Source organism: Indicator indicator, chromosome 18, assembly GCF_027791375.1.
Source record: "Indicator indicator isolate 239-I01 chromosome 18, UM_Iind_1.1, whole genome shotgun sequence".
Taxonomy (NCBI): Eukaryota; Metazoa; Chordata; class Aves; order Piciformes; family Indicatoridae; genus Indicator; species Indicator indicator.
Window position 1 is genome coordinate 14,523,906 of NC_072027.1, and position 16,092 is coordinate 14,539,997.

At 46.9% G+C, this 16,092-nt stretch overlaps 1 non-coding gene across 1 annotated transcript; it reads left to right on the forward strand.

The window, feature by feature from the left end:
- Positions 1 to 1,864: 1,864 nt before the first annotated feature.
- TRNAD-GUC (transfer RNA aspartic acid (anticodon GUC)) lies at positions 1,865 to 1,936 on the forward strand. Its single transcript has one exon. It is a non-coding gene; the product is annotated as a tRNA-Asp (tRNA).
- The last annotated feature ends 14,156 nt before the right edge of the window (positions 1,937 to 16,092 follow it).

Genomic DNA, 16,092 nt, shown 5'->3' on the forward strand with positions numbered 1-16,092 from the left:
TGTGTGGGACAGTGTCAAATGCCTTGCACAAGTTCAAGTAGATGGCATCCGTTGCTCTTTCCATAGGTACCACAGCTGTAACTGTTGTAGAAGGCCACCAGATTTGTCAGGCAGGATTTGACCTTTGTGAAGCCATGCTGGCTGTCACCCATCACCTCATTATTTTCCATGTGCCTTAGCAGTTACCAGGAGGATCTGCTCCAAGATAAGGCATATTAAGGCAATGGCCCTGAGTTTTGGCCAGGGACTGCTTATCAGAGGCTGTTGGCAGCAGAGGAATGCTAACCTGGGAGCAGGTAAGGAGAGGTGCTTTGCACAGTAAATGTGAAGAGCTAACACCCAAATTGGTGGCAGTACAGATGCAAGGGAGAGGTGTCACTGGAGGCACTGGCTGCAGCAAATTAAGTTTGCTGCTTTTAAAAAGTACTCTAAGTCAGTGTCATAGAGCTGGAAGCAGTGCTAGCTGTTCAGGATTACATCATCTGCACTATTTGACTTTGATTTTATAGCCCCTTATCATTGTTCTGTGGTCTAATGAATCTAGCTTATCACTTCATTGGCATTCTCTTGGTCCTCACCTCCTTTGAAGATTAGGGTTTGATTCTACAACAGGAAAATTCATGACATGAAGAAGGGTGGAGTAAAAAAAAACCCTTCAGACAAGTAGATACAAAGTTCTACCGTGGCATAGTTTTAAAAGATCAGTTCTAGCTTCCACCAGGAACATATTGCAGATGTTACAAGCATCTTTCACACCAAGTACTGCTGCTCTTTGCTCAGATGAGGTGGGAGTGGAACCTCTAGAGATCTCATCAAAGGTGTATGTGATTTCAAGTTCTCCATTTTCATCTGCTCTTCTCCCTCACACTGAAACTCAGCATGGAGAAGTGGGACAGGTATGTGCCAATGCAAACAGCTCCACTGCCAGACCAAAGAGGAGCTTTAGGCAAACACTGCAGTATGTCAAAGGCTCCTTTAGCACTTCAGCTCTGTGACCATTTCCTCTGTATCAACTAACAAACCCAAAATTAATCTCGACACAAAAATAGCTGCTCATTTCCCTTCCTTGGCTCTATAGGTACTGCCTCTTTGTGATGGTTTCCCCTGCCTACAGTTGGATACGATTGATGAGGATCAGTGGGAGTTCCCTCTTGCCTGTAGCCTATGGCAATTGGCACTAGATGCTCACCCCATGTGGTTTAGTATCATGTAGATGTGATCCCAGGCAAAACAGCCCAAGGTTTCTTAGCCTCTCCTCAAAATGCAGCTGCCTCAGTCCCCTCAGCTTCTTAGTGGACCTCTGGTGGACTTTCTCCAGTAACTGTCTGTCCTTGAGCTGAGGAGCCCATAATTGGACACAATACACCAGGTGCAGCCTCACGAGGGCAGCATAGAGTGAGAGGAGAACCTCACTCTTACAAGTGCACCCCAGAACGCCATGTTATGCATATATATGAGGATGTGTGTATGGAAAGGAAACACTGAAGCCCGAGCTTGGCCCTTGGAATCCTTGGAAGGTTTGTGGTGAGGGCCCTGCACAGCCGGGGTGAGCTCCTGCCCCGGCTGGCATGAGCGGAGTTTGCACACGCGGCAGAGGCCTGGACAGGGCCCGTGGTCACTACTGCGCCGTTAGAGCCGCCTGTGCTGCCAGGGTGGAAGGTACTTCAGAGATCATCGGCTCCAGCCAGAGCAACCACAGTGACCTGCAGACGAAGCAGTGTGAGGTCAGGAGAGGAAACCGGGTCCCCACGCGGGGCACCATTAAAGGATCGATGACAGGACATATCACCCAGGCAGAAGAAATCACCTAAGTGGGACTTCCGTGGGTTAACTCAAGTACCGAGAGGGCGACACATTTTTCCACTCCTCGTTAGTATAGTGGTGAGTATCCCCGCCTGTCACGCGGGAGACCGGGGTTCGATTCCCCGACGGGGAGGTGCGGTATGAGTTTTACCTTGCCTCGCTGCCTTCTTTTTCGTTTGCCCTCTTGCTCGCGCGTAATGGACCCGGTGCCGGAGCGAGCGGAGAGCTGTACGCTGGGGAGCGGTGCTGCATTACTGGGGACGGGGAGAGGCGGCGGAGACCTGGCGCGGAAAGACGGGTAGTCGGTATGTTCCTGGAGAGGTGGTGGCTGTTCCATCCCTGGAACCATTCCAGGGCAGGTTGGAGGGGGCAGCGAGCAACCTGCTCTAGTTGCAGATGTCCATGCTGACGGCGGGGACTGGACTAGACGAGCTTTAACGGTATCTCCCAGCCCAAGCCAGTCCATGAGTCTCTGGTTAGCTCATGTGGAAGCAAGTCGTACCATCGGTGGCAAGAGCAGAGTGCTGGGCAGTGATGCCACCTGGGGTGCCGAGGGGCTCCCCTGCCAGAACTGGGCTCTCCCCTGCTCCTCGGAAGATGCTCGCTTGTGTGCAGAGCAGAAGCCTTCATGATGCTACAGTATGAACACTGTGTAAAAGGGAGAAACACCCCCTTAAATGAATTTGTGATTTAGCTGCCTCTAGTGATTCTTCTAAGAAACCTAAACTTCATTTTAAAAAACATCCATGATCTACTATGATCCTTGATAATTTGTGTGATACCTAAATTGCTCTTATTGTCACAATTTGCTACCTTATTTCAAGTCTGCATCTCCTTATCATCATCTCCATGTTGACATTATATGTCAACCATCTGAAGCATTCAAACTTCCATCAAAAGACATTTTTGAAAGCAAACTTTCACATGAAAACTGCAGGGTTTTTAACTGGCCCGGTAAATCTGTATGACTCCTGACAGTTCCAAGAGGAACCGTCCACTCTGGATCAGTCACTTGTTATCAGAAGTGAGCTGCCTGTGGTGAAGCCTGCATGGCCACCTCTGCTTTCAGAGCACACCTTGGTCTGCTCTGGTACACACCGACTTCTGGCCCCTGCAGCACACACCCTTTCAGTCACAGGCTTCTTGGTAAATGTGTTTGGTAGCTTTTAGGGGAAATTATTAAACACCTTGTACAGAAAGAATGTTTACATTTAAGTTTCCTGATGAGCAAGTGTTTGTTTAATCAATTGTTTTACAAGCAATGTGTGTGCTGTAGGAGTCACAGCCACAACCCCCATTCCCAAGCTACTCCCTGAGATTTTGCAGATCCCTTATCTGTACCTGTAGAGGTCGACTGAGCTCTTCTGGAGCAAGGAAATCACTGTGATAGTGATCATCTGTTAGTTTGTGCTGGCTTCCGTAACTCTTTCCCATAGAAGTGGTGACTGGTTCCAGCTGGGCTTCACTGGACGGCTGAAATCACTAAGGATGTGAACCTGTGTCAGCTTAGCAAATACATTTGAAAGTAACCTTAGAACTAAGTTTTGTTAATCTGTAATTATCCAACCTACACAGTACTCTGGGACACCTGCTTGATCTGAGAGTGTTGCCATGGCCACTGGGGTTTGGGGCATCCCTGGGATGTGCCCCCACCCCACAGCATGCTGCAGATGAGGGGACTGGGACTGCACCCCAGAGCTGGCCCTGAGGAATCTCTGCCAGGGAGAGCAGCAACAGGCAGCAGCACGTCATGCTCATTTGTGATGCTGCTCATGAGTGGATGATCTGAAACCTGAAGTGACTTAAAGAAATGTATGTAACTTCTCTTCAGAGAAGACCCATGCAGCTGCTGCAGGATGCATCAGCTAGTGTGGTGTGAGGTGCTGTGTTCCTCCTGCTAGCAAGTTCTGCACAATGGGAATATAAACTGATGGGGAGGCTCAAGAGAAGGTTCCCAAACATCAGAGACTATTTGCTTACCTTTCATGAGCAGATGCAATGTGGAGCATCATGGTTTCTGATATTTGGGACATGCAGTTTAAAATTAAAAAAACCCAAGCATGTTACAATGGGCTTTGATGGCACAGTAATGCTTTTGGTCTCTCCCAGCAATAGCTGATTAACACATTGCTGGTCTCTAGTCACTAGATTGTAGGATCTCGAAGACATTTTTTTTTTCTGAATTAGAGGGTGTTAACAAAATATTAAATGTCACACTTAAAAGCCTTCTGCCCAGTCACTGCTGCTCACACTGATGGAAAGTGTTGCTGGAGAAAAAAAAATTCAGTGCTTTTGGAGAGACTTAACAGCACTTTCAACAGATATGAAACTAGACATGTTGAAATAACACATCACTTACATGTTTGTTTGAAATATGATTCTAGTTTATAGTATCATTCACAATTTCATTCAAACACCTGTGTTCACTCAAGAAGTACAAGGCTGGTATCCTGTCCCACTCATGTATCCTACTCCCATTCATGTACCAACAGTATTTTACTCAAAGTGAATATCATTTTCAGGCTCTAATAACCAGCATCTCATCTCTTCATTCTCTGTCTTGAGAGATGCAGTGATCCCCTTCAGCTGTCAGGTTTTAGCCTGGTGCAAACTTACAACTATATTGTTCTGAGACAATGAAAACTAAAGCTGAAGGGTTTTGGCACACACACACACACACACACACACACAAACCTTCTCTCCTTTCAGAGACTTTCCTGGGAAACTGGAAGAATCTTATTTTTAAAATAAATTAAAGAAGTAGTTCCTTTAGCTCTGGACTCTGCATTCCCTGCTATTTGGCTGTGGATCATCGGTGGGTAAATTGATGGAAAATATGCCTTAATTTTTTAACCATTATTTTTCAATAACTATTCTTTTAAAAAAGATGTTTGGGGTATTTTTTTGCCAGATGACTCCCTAGAACTCCCATGAAGCAGCTCTGCAAGGCACAGCCTCTTCCTCCAGTGCATTGCTAATCATTCCTCAGCATGCAGAATTGCTGCTGTGGCTCTGGTGAACACTACATCTGTTTCAGTGTCTTATTCCTACCTGTAGATATTCCTGAAAGCCTGCACAGGCTGCTCGCCTGCAGCATTTTTGGCTTGGCTCTGGCAGCACATACAAGCCATCAGTATTTTGCTGAATTCTGATCTGACCCAGCTGGAGCTCAGTGCTTCTCACAGGAGCTGCAGCCAGGCCTGGGGTGTGCTGAGATGGTGCGAACATGGTCAGTAGGTGACTGAAGCTAGTCCAGCCAGGACTAAAGGCCCTCTGATGCCCCATGTGTTTGGTATTTCTGTGTTTCTATCCCATACAAAATAATTATTTGTCCAGTAAAAGCACTTGCAAGCCTGATGTGATGCATATTAACAGGCTGAAAGAAAGAGCAGTGGGAGGTGTCACAGATGTGTGATTGACTCTTCTGTAACCCTGGGCAATCCATACCTCTTTTCCACACAAACCCGGTCCTTGACAGGCTGATGAAGTGAAATTGTTCAAACAAGTTTTCTTTAATTACTTAGGCTTAATAAAATCCTCCTTAAGCCTCTAAGTTGTTTCTGTAAAACCTGCTGTTGGTCTTTTTGAGTCATCTGTTGTCACCTTCAGCCCTGGTGCTATTACTGAAACGGATCTGTGTTCCTTCACCGTAACAACAGCCTGGCTTGAGCTAATACCTTTCCTTCTAGGGCAGCAGCTCCTGGGTCTCCCTTCCTGCACATCCAGCGGTGCTGGTTAACACCCGGTTAATGCCTCATGGCAGCAGCTGAAGGAAATGCCTCCAGTTGGTGCTTACATTTAAATGTTTGCACTAGCATGTTCCCACTAGGCTAGCTGAACAGCAAAATATTGAGTTCAGTGCACTCTCACTACTTGATGTTTTTATCATTTAAGGCTTGAGACAACTTGTAAATGCTTAAAATAGTGTGAAAATCCCTGTGCTGGCACAGACTCTAAGCCTTTTTGGAAGGCTGTCTGCTGTTCTCCTGCTATGTAAGTTTCATATGTTCCACAGAACAATTATGGCAAAGCAAAATTTTAAATAACCAAACCTATATGAATGTTATAATTTAAAAGGAAATTCATAACTTCAGGGCATCAGAAAAGGAAGGTGACTGAAAAATAGGAACTGATGATCGAGCAGCTGTTCATCATGTGAGTACCCAGCCTTCTGTGGGCTCCATTATGGCAGCTCCATGGATTTCCAGAATTTTTCCACAGTGGTATTAAATAAAATTTTGTTCCTAAAAAACTACAAATAACTGCACTATTTCCGGGTTCTTTTTGTTGGGAATGTAATATGTAACAAAAACTTTTCTAAGATAAAGGCGGAGGGAACTGGGAAGAAGGGTTGTGGGAAGCAGGTGAAGTTTGATCCTGAGGGCAGCTCACCTATGGGAACAACAGCTCATCCTGGTGGAGGGAGACAAACCATTGCAAGTTCATTGTGTTGGCAAGTCTTTCCACATGGATAGGTTGAGCCTGCTCCTCATTTTAGCAGCTCTGGCCCTGGACCTTCTTTCCAGACATCGATGCTCCTGGCTATGTGCTCCCTAGAGTAAAGCTAATGTAGGTCTGCCCTTTCTCTCCTGTGAAACGTCTCGTCCCTGCAGAGCTGCCAAGAAAACACACCTGTCTCTGTTCTGTAACACAGTGCTGTTTGTCTCTGCCTTATATAATGAATCTTAAAATCCTGGTGAACACTCCTCTTCAGAAGGAAAGAAGCTGTGTTACTGCTTGTAACAGAGGAGTAGGACTGGAGGCAAGAGAGATTTGTCTGCTTTTACCAATGTGGTATTTGTAAACAACCTTTTGGATAACAGCAGGTTTGCTCTTTGCTCTGAGTGTGAACATTAACTAGGGATATCTGATCTAGTTATAACCTCCTTCTGCTACTGAAACATCTCCCTTGGTATGGTCTGCCTTGGTAAATGACAGCTTTAGCTGAAGGAAATTTCTTAAATTGGTTTCTAGCAGTTGAGATGGCCAATTTTGCATGTAAAAAAGAAATCAGACATCCCTCCTAAGACTCCCAGCATGCTTTGATGCCAATGCCCAGCCCCCTGTGCTTGCTTGCCCACTGCATGCAGACACATGACATTGCTTAGCTTGCTCTGACACCACTCCTTGAGTATGGTAAGAGGCGTTTGGCTAAACAATAAGCCACTTATCTGCAAACTATATTTTGCTTATTTAGCTGTGAATAAATACTCCCCTCTGCTGACTAATAAAACTGTCTCTTTGGGCAAAAGAGTCACTCAAAGTTACCTTAGCTGTTAGGTCATCAATTATCTTAACAGTACACATGTGCTCACACTCCCCTTTAAATATTTCTGTGAGAGAGTGGCAGTACCAAACACATGGTTACCAGCTGCAACCAGCTCAAGCTAAAGCATCACACCCATGGCTTCATTTGGGAGCAGATGAAATCCAGATGCACAAATGCTCGAGTTCTCCACAAAGGAGGTGCTAAGAAATACATAGAAAAAGTTGTATCTTGGCCTTTAACATGATGGGCAGGTTCAGATTATTTTTACAGCAGCTCTAATGATCAGTTGTAGGCTTTTTTTTGTCCAAATATCTTGGTTTAGCATTATGGATAATTTGAAAATCCCAGTGTTGCCTAAACACACCCACTGAGTGAGGATGTTTGCTTCACCTCAAAACAGCCTGATGTTTTGGGAAATGTTTCAGCCCTTGCAGGAGTCCCAAGTCAGAGATACAAATGTGAGGAATTTCTAGGAATGTGGATTGACTTTGCTGTTTTTTTCCTAACCACAGCTTTATTTTTAGCATGCCTTACATTTAAAGGTCATGTCTGGGAGACAACAGGAGGTACTTTAGTTCCTCTGTGTGAATATTGTGACTCTTTATTCTGGATTATTTTGGCTTTATGAAATATATACTGCTCCAATTAAGAAGTGTTTAAGGAGTGACCCTGGAAAGGTGTGTGAAGAAGGGGGAAGGTGATGTCCTGCTTTGCATGGCCAAAATGCTAACATGACCTGTGCTCACAAATTTCAGGGGACTTAAAGTAGCTGCAGAAGGTTGGTTGCCGTTGCTCCTGGGCTGCTGTGCTTAGTCTAAGCATCATGGTTCAAGGAAGAAACTGTTAAAGTGGATAATGCTTTCACTGGATACCATGTAGGAGATCCAGCTACTGGATCCCTGTGGTTCCTTCTGGCTTCGTGGTCTCCAGCAATGACAGAGTGGAGCAGTGTGAGACTGTGGTGGCTGCTGTGCTGCTGCTCCTGCCCTGCCTAGTTGCTGGCACAGAGAGGCTGAAACCCTCTGCATTCAGAGGAGCCTCAGAAGAAGAAGAGTTATTAAAGAAAAGGCAAAATGGTCATGTTCTCCTGGTGCTCTTTCTGGTTCTCTTCTCTGATGCCAGGACCTACCCTGACAAACCACCTCCACATTGCTGCCCAGATGGCCCACCAACTGCACAATGTCTGCTCTCTCACTGCAAGCTGCACAGAAATGTGCTGCTCTGTCTTTGTAAACAGGCTAAAAATACCATGGTGTTGTTCTTTCGAGGGCCCAGGAGTTCAGAGAGGCTGGGAAGGAAGCTGGGGTCAGTCTGCCTCTGGGGAGCAGGCATCACACATAGGCGTGGAGCCATGGGATGATCCTATCCAGCTCTGTAGCAAAGGGGGCTGACTAGAAGAGACCAAATGAACCAGACACAGCATCACTGTCTTACTGCCCTGGCCCTAGCATTTCAGTGGTGCCAGGCCTGCTTGGGTTAGTTCCAGTTGTGACGTGGAAAGCCCCAAAGCTGTGTGAGAAGCCGTGTGGCAGTGGGGAACAGCCTGGGGCGATGGGATAAAGTTTGGCTTTGGTTTTGCCCCTCTTCTGTAGAGCAGTTGTTTTCTTTTCTGTGTCACTGCATGTATTAGCTGGTGCAGGTACCAGTGTACTGCAAAATGCCAGCTGGGTTAACACTGTCTTCTGGGCTCCTTTTCTGAAAGTTGTTTTATGTGAGGCTTATGTCACCATTTCCTCTGATTTCTGGAGCCAGAAAAGATTGTTCTTTCAGGCACCATATTTCAGAAGCAATTAAAAGGTAATTTCTGTTCTCATCACACCAGTGCACTGCATTAAAGTATGTGACTATGCTACCCACATCCCAGCCAGGGTAACCAGGACACAAGTCTGGATGTCTCCACGAATGATACAGAGGCACATTCCTTATAGAAAGCCCACCAGGAGCTGTTTCAGTTTGCTCTGTATGTCTCACCACGAAGACCTTTCACTGCAAGGTAAACTCAAATTGTGATCAGCTGCCTCTTCTGCAGCCAGAATGAATTCAATAGAGAGATTGTTTTAAAGGCAATCAGCTTTGCTGTGTGAGAGGTTCAGCATAACAGCACTGCACTTAGCACTCTTTTCCCATTGCCTCTGGCTAAGCCAGAGCAGAGCGTGAGGGGTGGTGTCCGCGTTGCAGCCCTCAGCAGTCTGCTTTGCACTGAGCTCATTCCGCTGGGCCATGCTCCAGCTGATCGAGGATTTCTCACTGTTTTAGCTCCAGTGCTTCAAGTACCCCTGCATGTTCACACAGCTGATGTAAACTGTATGCATCTTGCCTTTGCGTTCTGAGAGTGTTTCTTGCTGGGGCCTGTTTCACCCTCACCTTGGCTCTGTCAAACTGAATCCCTGTTGCAAACTGGGTTGTAGATGCTGATGTGAGATGGCAGCCAAAGGGGCTGTTGCTGAATACCGAAGGAAAGCAAGAAGAAAAAACATGTCAGAGACTCGACGAGATACAAAGAGTTGCTGGAGGGAGCTGTGACCGAGCTGTTCTTTCCCAGGGAGGATTCTCCACCCCATCCTGGGTGGGATCTTGAAAGTCTTGCTTAAAGCCGAGCAGTCAGTGCTGGAGTTTAGCTGCCCCAGGCAAGTCGCTTGCAGGGCCAGGGGAATAACTTCTGCATAGGACGGTGGTACGTGCAGTTCTCTCTGCCCATGGAAGGTAGGAGGTTTATTTTCTTTCCTTAATTATTTTTTTTCTTTAATGTTATTAGCAGAAAACAGAGCATGAGCCAGTTTGGGGAGTGGGATTACGAAGTGAGTAGGGCTGTTCCCTGCTGGGAATGTACTGCTTCTCTTTGGGCTGGTTTAGACAGAAACCAAAGTTTTACAACGACGGGTTTTGTCCAGGATTTAGAAGGAAAATGTAGCTATTGGGAATTTTGGAATCTAATGCTCTAGCGTCTGACAGTCATACACAGGGCGTCTAATGGCACAGCAAAGCCTGAGCGCTGCAGCACAGTGTGCGAGTTTGGTGCTCGGCAGAGTTTTCCCCTCTAGAGGGTAGCAGCTCCTTGCGCTGTGCGGCAGCAGCGGCTCCCGTGCTGTCCCGGCTCCCGTGCTGTCCCGGCTCCCGTGCTGTCCCGGCTCCCGTGCTGTCCCGGCGCTGACACCCGCGGGGAGGACCGGAGAGTGTTTTTTTTTCGGGGACGTGCGTGAATACAGGCACATGGGTGTGGTTTATTTTGCTCTACGTCTCACTAGGTCATTACTCATTAAATTCCACGTGCTGGCCAAGAAATAGAGGGTTAGAGTTTGTTAGGTAAAAAATTCCATGTCTCCCAGTATCAGCCGAGGGCGGGCAGGGCATCAGGAGAGGATAGTGGATTTTCCTCTGAGAGATCACCAAGACCCTCGGTGCTCGCCACTGAAGTCTCATCCTTGCCGTGTATGTGCAACCAAGGCAGGGGAAGGCTTCCCGCGGGGATTGGAGTGGGGTAGTGGGCAGCAAGGCGAGCCGGGTAAGTAGCAGGAGTAGGTAGGGAAAGCACGTCAGCCCTTGGGAAAACACAGCGTTGGAGAAGGCACTGAGCATTGAAGAGTAATGGCAAAGGTGACCTGTTTACTGGGAGGAAAGAAGCTGAGAGGGGGGACCTTTGGGGTGGGTTCCCTGAGCCCGCAGCAGTGGGAGGCCTGTCCCAGCACAAGCAGGGACTGGATTGGGGGCCATGAGTGCTGCTCCAGGCTTCAGTGCCCAGCTGTGATCTGAAGTCCTCTCCATTCTCTCTAGAGTGGGAGCAGGTTTTTAGATATGGGGTGACTGTGTTTGTTGTCTCAATTGGCTTGACCCCCGATTGTTTTCCCACTTCACTCCTGCTGCTACTTTACTTCTTACACATCAGGGCTGGAGACCTTCAGCAGCACCCCTAGCCTGCAGGAGCTGATTCCCCAATGCTGGGATAATCCTGGCATTGCTCCAACCATCAGCTAGGCCAGCCTCAGCTCCTGCTGTTGTCAAAGGCTTGCTTTGTAATGCTGGAGAAATCCTGCAGTAACTGGCAGATCTCTAGGAGGGTATTCAGAGTCAACTTGTCAGATGGTAGCTTTTATTTTATCACTCTGTGTAAAACATTTTGTATTCTCTGGGCAGGAGGTGGAAGTGTTACAGTGAATGTTTTCAGAAAATTAATTGGTGTCATGTTGTCCCTTCCCAGTGACACTCCCCTGACAGACAGCCACTGGGGCTGCAGCTGCCCAGCCTCACCAGCAGTTCTACTCTCACATGGGCTTTGAGGACTGTTTGCCAAGACCACAATTGGGAATAACATTGCATTTCTTGTCCTTTGCCTCTCTATAAAATACATCAAGCTGAGTTTTCAACCCTGTGTTTGCTGATGCTCTCCAGCCAAGTTTTGAGTCAATTTATTTCTCATTGCTTTGTGTCACCCTGGCAATGTGCCGAGCACAGCACTGAGAAGAAACACAATTTGTTTGCTGCATTTGAGACCAGGGCTGTGCATCCATCCATTGGTACACACAAGTCTTCCAGGCAGTGGAAAAGGTGTGTTTTGTAAGGTAGAAAATTACTTGTCTTTTGGAAATGAATAAATTGTTGACATAAGCTAGAAGTCATAAAAGGAGTATGGGTTATGTTGCCAGATATTTGCCATAAGAACATTATTTTCTTGAGTGCTGATACAACAGATGTAGCGGAAGTGACCCAGAGGGATGCTGGCTGGAGGGCAGGAGAGACAGGAGGTCATGCCTTGCCCAATGGCAGGGAAGGATCTACCTTGCCCCATGGCTGCTGTGGCAGATGGATGCTGGGCAGGGAGAAGTGATGACCTATGCTGTCTTGTGCACTGCATTCACTGGTGAGAGCTGCCTGTAAAGCCTGTAGAGGTGCCTGTCATGAAGCAGAAGCCTGAGCCAGGCAATACCTGTTTGGGGTGTGTGGTGGTAGAGAAACTTGCTGGGGTGCTGCAAGGTTATTGTCCTGTGGTTGGAGAGCTGTCAAGAGTCAGGGAGCTGGTTCTGTGGCTGTTTTCATGTGGATTTCTGGTCTTTTTTTGGTATAAATTTGCCATTCCAGCTTGGGAAGTCCACCATTTAGTAACACTTTTAGGATTAACATTATCTGACACCTGCCAAAACCTGCTACTTGTGGTCTGACAAGACCCTTACAAGGGGGACTGAGCACACACGCTTCCCACTGAAACAATCCCTCTTCCCATTTCCCTCAAGGCTCCTGGGAAAAGGCAGGACCTGGAGCTGTTGGAAGGCATACTTGTGTGGGAGGGGAGCTTGTTTTCTCTGGTGAAAAAATAGTATCAAATAAGGAGCTGGTTTATGCATTAAAACAGCTTTGTGAAGGCAAATACAAAAGAAAGGCCCTGCTGACAGCTCTCTAGGTTGTACTGTGGTGCCTGATGTATTCTGGCTGCTGGAACCTGGAGGCTACTTGTGAGTCTCAGCTCGATTCAGTGACCTTAAGCATCTGAAGTAGGATTAGTGCTGGCCACCCTGGTTTCAGTTTTCCAGCGCTGTGGTACTGTACTGCAGATCTTGGTGCCGCCCCCATCATCTTCCAGACATGGGGCAGGAGTGGAGTGTTTGCAGTGAACAAAGTTTTGTGGTGGGTGCACAGAAGGTGGTTATATGAAGAGGTCAGTGCTCATGTGCTGCACAGCAGCTTCCTGCTTTTCTTTCCAGCTCTAAATTCTCACACAAGAATGAGCATCCTCTTGAAATCTGACCTTTCTTTTCTGTTTTGATCCTCATATTTGGTAACAGTTCCTTCTTTCCTTCAAAAAAAGCCAGCGTGATAACCAGATGATGTCTCTGACTTGTGCGAACCAGCCTTGCATGATGGGACCTTTCTATTTGTTAGGCAAAGCTTATTGATTTGATTTCTGTATTGTTATTCAAGCTAATCTTGGAATATGTCACTGATGATGGTGCATGAAATTGAGCAGAGTCTGAATAAAAGGGTGAAATATTAAACAGACTTTGCCAAAACACAGAAAGGAGGTGGATGTGAATGTGCAATATGTTTACATGGTGCCATGGCTATTGCTGTAACTTCCAGCTGCATGCAGGCTGTTAACACCTTTGGTTTCTGGGAAATGTTGACAGGAACACCCAGGCTGGTCAGACACCAGCACTGGTTGCTGCTGGGGTAGATGGATTGAAAGCCACGTCAAATAGTGAATGTCCAGGCTAATATCCATCCCTAGCTGGCCACTGTACAGCTGCAGCTGTGGCTCTGGAGGTGATGCAGGCTAACAGATGGCTAGCTGGGACAGGAGGAGGATGGGACCTCCTAGTGCAAGGAAGGCGAGAGCTGTCTGCTGAGGTGGAGATACTGTCCCTTTAGCAGCATACCTTGGTCTAAGCAGAAATAGCTGCCATACTTGCTGTTACACATAAAGGTGTATTTAAGCATAAAAATGCATCTGGGCAGTGTGCAAAGGAGCAGCACGTCTGGGACCGGTTGTCCGGGGACTGTGGGAACGACCCTTCGAACACAGCTTTCTCTGACCTCTTGGGTTAGCTTGCCGCTAGATGTCATAGCACGCTTGAGTTTGTGGTGAGGGACCAGGAAGTGTCTCTGGCGCTGGAGACCCGCACCGGACTCCCGAGAGCAGCGGTGAAGCTGTTCCCTAAAGCCCTTGTGTTGGGCTGACGCAAATAAATAACCTCTTTATGTCTGTTCTTTTCTTTTATAGCATTTTGGAAACATTCTGGGATTTCATATGTCATTGAGCAAAGTCTGACAGACCACCAGGTGAATAAGGAAGTTCACCTGCTGCAGGGGTGTGACCCCGATGGGTCCCCTTCCCCTGTCCAATATGCAGTGGCCCTTCCCCCCACTGCAGCAGACAGCAAGCTCTTTAGCATCAGTTAAATTAGCAGGAGCACATTAAGTGTTTCAAAAGCTCTTGCTGTAAGGGAGACATGTTTTGTCATCAGTCCCGTTCCCACCAGCACAAGGCAAGCGGAGGACAGTGCTCATGCAGCTGTTTGGTGCTGACCTCTGCCTAAACCATATCAAACAGCTATTTATAGGCACACAGGAAACCGTGCTGGGCTCTACGCTTCCGCTCTTCTCTGAGCTGCATCTTTAATCAGCTTTGTGTGCTTTTGCATTGAACGTTTTGCTGAGCAATGCTAGATGTACGTGGTTAGGTCTGGGCAGGCTGGTGACCAGATAGGCAAGTCGTCTTCTGACTTGTTACAATTTTATTAAAAAGTGGCCACATTGTTAAAAGATGAAAAGTAGATTAGAGTGTGATGTACTTGCTGAATAAATCAACGGATGACATCATTTAAAACCTCCTGGTGGACGTGATTTATGTACAGAACCAGATTGGAGGCATCACCGTCACCCATATCCAGGCAGTTCTTTGGTGAGGTGCAGCTGTTGAAGTAATGGTGGCATCACTCTACTGCATTCAACTGCCATCAAGAATGAGCACGGTTTTGACAGTCTGACATTGAACAAACGGCACCTGTGATGGACAGTGGTAGTCCTTTCCTGTGTTGAGTAGCATCATTGATCCTGAGACTAGCATCTGTTCAGCCAGAGCAGGGATCTCATGCTCTGAACACTGGTCTTCAAACTGGAGGGCAGTTCCACAGACAGGACACTGCTCCCTTCTTGCCTGGGGGAATATTGGCCCAAATCAGGCATGCTGTGAGGAGAGGCAGGACCTGCATGTGGAAAGGAGCTAATATCTGTGATCTCTGGCATGCATGAGTGGGTGTCCTTGAGGTACTTTTGTCAGGACAGAGCTGGGGACCTTCACACACAGTAAGCACTTACTAGTCTAGATGCCCTAGAGTCTGTGGGAAGTTACTTCACATAGTCTGTACAACTGAGTAGTTGACTTATCTTTCTGGACAGCAGCTGCACATTGATCCCAGCTCACATACTTCTGCATTACAGGAGGTGACCCTGAAAGATCAAGAGACCACTCCCAGGCTGGCCATGGTGAGCCGTTCCCTGTCAGACACCCCTTCCAAAGAGGGAAAATGCAAAGCAATGCTTTACTTTACACACTTGATAAACAGATTTATATCCAATTCTTTTCTTCTCCCCATGCCCAGAAGCAGGGCTATACCGTGCTGGCTCTGCCTCCCTGCTATGTCAGCGTGTGAAGATGCTCTCATAGGGTGTAAGGGTTTTACAAAAGGGTCTGTAATTAAATAAAAACATTCCTAAACAGCTTGTGGTTTTCTAAAGTTATCTAGAAAGAAAACTCATTTTGAACCTCAGTGCCTTCGTGCAGTCACCGCTGAGGCTGTGAACCCAGTGTCTCATCAGAGCAGCATAGCAGAGGGCTCTATAAGTTCAATACTTTCACTTATTAGGTTACTAATTACAGGAGCTAGAGAGTTGTTTAAAGCAGCTGTGAGGAGAAATCACAGGGATTTTCCTTGAACTGCTTACAAACGAATAGGATGTTAAACAAAGAAGAACTCAGAGAAATTTAAATTACATCTTGTGACCTGGATGTCAGACATGGTGCTGCACATACAGCGAGGAGCAGACAAGATGGATGGGCTATAGCTGCAGACCACTCGCTGCTATTAATTTTCGCCACATGAATCTTTCTGACCAATGGCACATTATCGTGTTGCTTGTCTGGCATTCCCTTGGTTGTTATGCCCTCATGGCACCAGTCCAGAATATGTACAAATCTTATTTAGTCACAGTTAGGGACTGTGCCTTGATACTTGGAATCTCTGAAAATTCTTACTATGCTGCTTTCTCCTTAGAGAAATGACTTGAGCAACTCTATCATTCCAATCCATCTGCAGTAACTGTCACAGCTGAAGGCACTTTGAGCAGAGCAGGTCGCTACTCTGGAGAAGGGTTCATGGGTTGGGATCTAGACCTCAGTGCTGGGAGGCACTCTTTGATTCTATGACTTGATGATCTTGAAGGTCTTTTCCAACATGGTTGATTCTGTGATCAGGACTAAGGTTTGTGCTTTCTATGTAGTGTAGGGACACCTACATAAACAGAGAGTAGGG